Source organism: Arachis stenosperma, chromosome 1, assembly GCF_014773155.1.
Source record: "Arachis stenosperma cultivar V10309 chromosome 1, arast.V10309.gnm1.PFL2, whole genome shotgun sequence".
NCBI classification, from domain to species: domain Eukaryota; kingdom Viridiplantae; phylum Streptophyta; class Magnoliopsida; order Fabales; family Fabaceae; genus Arachis; species Arachis stenosperma.
In genome coordinates, this window is record NC_080377.1 from 55,813,413 (window position 1) to 55,818,469 (window position 5,057).

General features: G+C 37.8%; 1 non-coding gene across 1 annotated transcript; it reads left to right on the forward strand.

The window, feature by feature from the left end:
• The first annotated feature begins 4,515 nt into the window (after positions 1-4,515).
• Positions 4,516-4,623, forward strand: LOC130951669 (small nucleolar RNA R71). Its single transcript, XR_009074062.1, has one exon. It is a non-coding gene; the product is annotated as a small nucleolar RNA R71 (small nucleolar RNA).
• Positions 4,624-5,057: the final 434 nt, after the last annotated feature.

Below are 5,057 nucleotides of genomic sequence, written 5' to 3' on the forward strand. Positions count from 1 at the left end.
CCATAACAAGGAGCTCACCAAATGTCCAACTTAAGGACTTTAACTAAAAGTGCTAGGTGGGAGACAACCCACCATGGTATGATCGTTTCTTTTTCAATTTTATTTCGTTTTGTTTGTTTTTATTTTATTATATTGAACCTGGAGTTTTGCATCACATTCATATTAACACTGCATTCTGCATTTTTCAGATTATAAAAAAAAAAGTGAGCACGCGACGCGACTGCATCAGCGGCGCGTCCGCGTCACAAGGAGATGGGAGACAATATTAATATGAACAGAGAGTTTCGTAGGAGCAGCGCTGGAGGCGTGCCAATGGCACAAATTGACTCTACGCGAATGCGTCGATGACGCGTCCGCATCATTTGGAAAAATAGCCTCCCACGCGGCCGCGTGACCTCAAATCGGCGTAAAAAGGGTGTATGGCCGAAAGTTGAGCTGGAATTGGGCTGGACCCGTGCTAGCAGCACAACCCCTGCCACGCGAACGCGTCACCCACGCGTCCGCGTCATATTGGAAATAAGGCCACCCGCGCGATCGCGTCGACCACGCGACCGCGTCACCCTGGATTTTGGCGATACCAAGTTTCAAACAGAGAGTTGTGCGACCGCGAGGCTGCACTCGCGCCACTAGCACAAATCGAGTCACGCGATCGCGTGCCTCACGCGTCTGCGTCGCCCAACCTTATCGCGCACCACGCGACCGCGTCACCCACGCGACCGCGTCGCCCACGCGACCGCGTCGCCAGCGTCGTACAACCTATCCAGATTAGTGCCAATTTTCTTATCTTTTCTCTTCTAATCCTAATTTCTTCCTTCTCTCCCCTTTCTCACTTTCTTTTTCTACTTCTCATTCTTTTTCACTTTCATTTTATTTTATTTAATTTATTTGCATACTTTCATTCATTGCATATTTTATTTTTCTAAAAGTTATTATTGGTGTTCAAATATTCTTATTCAACTGTTACATCTTTTCTGGTATTTTCTTGGTGCTTCATGACTTGTTTAATTCTGATTGAGTAATATTATTTAAATCAATGCCAATCTTTTATACCTATATTACTTTTGCATTGACATAAATTTATATTATCTCTCCTTACCCACACTCTCTTCCCTATTGTTGCAACTTTTTGCACTCTTGATTTGCCATGTCCTTCTATTATTTTCTCACTTGCATGTTGTAGCTACCATGTAATTGAGACCCTTATTTTTGGCATTAACCAACCTCTGTTTTATTTGTTTTCTATCTTTACTTTGGGTTACTTTCCTTCCCTTTTTCTTTCAGGATGGCCACCAGGAAGAGACCGGAAGACGTTTACATGGGAGAGACAAACAAGTTCCTACGCACATTCCTTGATGAGAAAAGCATCAGTTGGAGCAACCCGTCCACCTGCACATCTCAGCATGCACCGAGGACGGTGCAGTCTTTAAGTGTGGGGAGGTCGATACCGATCTCCATAGGTTAGTACTTTCCTGTCTCAAACACCAATATTTTATTTTATTTGTTTGTTCATTGTTGCATTTGCATGTTTGTTTGATTTTTGTGCATATTTTACCACTTGGTTAAAGTAATATGTTCTTTTTCAAGAAACCTTTTAGAAAATTTCACTAATTTGAATAAAATTTAATGTTACACTTGTTTGAAGAGATATTATACTGGAACATGGTTTAGAACTCGAACACACAAAACCTGTGAGATTTTTAAGCCTATTTGAATTGGTTGCATTTTATCAACCAAAAAATTTGTTTTAGTGTGTATTTTTTCTCTCTAAAATTGTGATCTTTGTCTTGCTTAATTCTATATTTCCATAATTTGATGTATGCATGCACTTATATGATTGAGGACTTTGTTTCACTTAGCTTACATACCCACATGGCCTTACCTTTCATTATCCTTTGCAAACCAATTTGAGCCTATTTTACCCCTTTGTTCTTTACTTTAGCACATCATTAACTCTAAGCGGAAAACAATAATGTCCTTAATTTGAATCCTTAGTTAGCTTAGACTAGTGAGAGTGCTCATAAATTAAGTGTGGGAAAAGTGGGATTTGGAAACAATTGGTTTGAGAATTGAGTATGTTAGAATTTTCTAAAAATGTGAAAGAATGTTGAGAATATGTTCATGCATTCAATACTTTAATCATATGCATTGAGAAAAAAAAGAAAAATAAAGGAGAAAAAGAAAAGAAAAAGAGCAAATAATAAAAGGGGATAAAATGCCCCAAAGTAAGTGGTGAAAGCAATGCATATGAGTTGTACTTGAAATTAGAATGTATGGATATGTGAAAAACATAGTTAATGGATAGTTAGGTTTGTATTGTGATTACATGGATTGTCTAAAGTTAGGTGGAAAGTTTAAGTTAATTAAGGATTCAGATTTTAGTCCACTTGACCAAATACAATCCTACCTTGACCCTAACCTCATTACAACCCTTAAAAGACCTCTTGATTTGTGTATTTGTGCATTAAATTTATGTTGATTGTTAGATGAAGAGCAAGCCTTAGAAAGCAAAATTAGTAGAGAATTGAGAGAATCGAACCTAAAACACTTGAGTGATTAAGAGTGATATACACTACCAGTGAGGGTTCGATGCTTGATTCTTTGTTCCCGGCTTTCATAAGCTATTTTCTTCTTACAAGTCTATTTGTGCTTCATTTTTATGATTTGAATTAGTGAAATCCAGTTAATATTTGTTCTTGAAAGATTTGTTTATTTTTAATCAAGTAGGTAGAAACATTTTTTTTGCATGTAGTTGCATTCATATAGATAGGTTGCATTTCATATATTCTACCATTCCTCTTCATCTTTATAGTCTCTCTTGAGCTTAGCATGAGGACATGCTAATGTTTAAGTGTGGGGAGGTTGATAAACCACTATTTTATGGTTTATCTTGTGCTCAATTGAGTGGATTTTATCAACTCTTTACCCACTTATTCATACTATTTGCATGTTTTACATTTCCCTTCCTAATTATGTGCTTTGATTGAAAACATGCTTCTTTGGACTTATATTTGCTTATTATTAATCCTCTCTTATTACCATTAGATGCCTTTATATGTGTGTTAAGTGTTTTCAGAGATTACAAGGCAGGAATGACTCAGAGGATGGAACGGAAGCATGCAAAAGTAGAAGGAATACAAGAAGTTGGAGAAACTGCTAAGCTGTTAAGCCTGACCTCTTCGCACTCAAATGGCTATAACTTTAGCTACAGAGGTCCAAACGATGCGGTTCCAGTTGCGTTGGAAAGCTAACGTCCGGGGTTTCGATTTGATATATAATATGCCATAGTGACTCTAACGCTAGGCGACGCGACCGCGTGCTCCATGCGGCCGCGTCGCAAGTGACGAAAATCAGCGAAGTTAAATTCGCAACCAGCGAATTCTGGGCTGTTTCTGACCCAGTTCTCGACCCAGAAAACACAGATTAGAGGCTATAAAGTGGGGAAATGTATCCATTCATTATCATGCTTTCATAATTCACTTTCTATGTTTTAGATCTAGTTTTGAGAGAGGTTCTCTCCTCTCTCTCTTTAGGATTAGGATTTAGGATTTAGGACTTCTCTTAGTTTTAAGAGTAACTCTCAATCCCAGGTTCAATGTTCTTTTACTCTTTGTTATTTCTTATTTTCAGACACTTGAATGCTTTCTTATATTAGATATGTTGCCTAATTGGCTTATGAACTTTTTCATGTTAAGATTTGAATATTTTATTTAATGATATTTGAAGCATTTCAGTTTATGATTGTTCCTTTTTATTATTCCCAATCTGAGGATATTGTTATTCTAGTAGATTTAGTTTTTCCCCTTTTGGCCTTGGTTAAACAATTGGTAACTCTTGATTTATCAAACTCATTGTTGATTGAAAATTGGAATTAATTCATCCACTTAACTTACCTTCATAGTTAGAGGTTAACAAAGTGGGAGAAAAATCCAATTCTCATTACAATTGATAAGAATAACTGGGATAGGACCTCCAGTTCACATACCTTGCCAAGAGTTTATTTTATAGTTATTTATTTATTTTTATTGCTTGAAAATATACCTGTGCGCATTGCCCAAACTCAACATCCCCCAATTTACAAACTTATAACCAATAATAAAAATATACTTCCCTGCAATTCCTTGAGAAGACGACCCGAGGTTTAAATACTCGGTTATCAATTTTAAAAAGGGGTTTGTTACTTGTGACAACCAAAACTTTTGCACGAAGGGATTTCTGTCGGTTTAGAGACTATATCTACAACGCGACTGTTTTTATGAAATTCTTTACTGGCAAAAATCCTAACGTCAGGCATTCAGAGTATCAATCTCAAGAACTCTTTTCTTCTGATTTGTCCCATTGTTCACAGGATTCCTTTCAAAAGTGTACATGAATTGGTTATTTGCAACCATTTCAATGAGTTCTTGAGCTTCTGCAGGTGTCTTCTTCAGATGAAGAGATCCTCCAGCAGTCCAATGACATCTTGGACAGTTCAGACAGACCATCATAGAAGATATCTATGACGATGCTCCATTCAGAAAGCATGTCAGAGGGACACTTTCTGAATAATTATTTGTATCTTTCCCAAGCTTCATAGAGGGATTCACCTTCCTTCTGTCTGAAGGTTTGGACCTCCACTCTAAGCTTACTCAATTTTTGAGGCGGAAAGAACTTTGCCAAGAAGACATTGACTAGCTTTTCCCAAGAGTTCAGGCTTTCTTTAGGTTGTGAGTCCAACCATATCCTAGGTCTGTCTCTTACAGCAAAAGGGAATAGCATAAGTCTATAGACCTCAGGGTCAACCCCATTGGTCTTGACAGTGTCACAGATTTGCAAGAATTCAGCTAAAAACTGATGAGGATCTTCCAATGGAAGTCCATGAAACTTGCAGTTCTGTTGCATTAAAGAAACTAATTGAGGCTTAAGCTCAAAGTTGTTTGCTCCAATGGTAGGGATAGAGATGCTTCTCCCATAGAAGTCGGGAGTAGGTGCAGTAAAGTCACCCAGCACCTTCCTTGCATTGTTGGCATTGTTGTTGTTTTCGGATGCCATGTCTTCTTCTTGTCTGATGATGAGCGGAT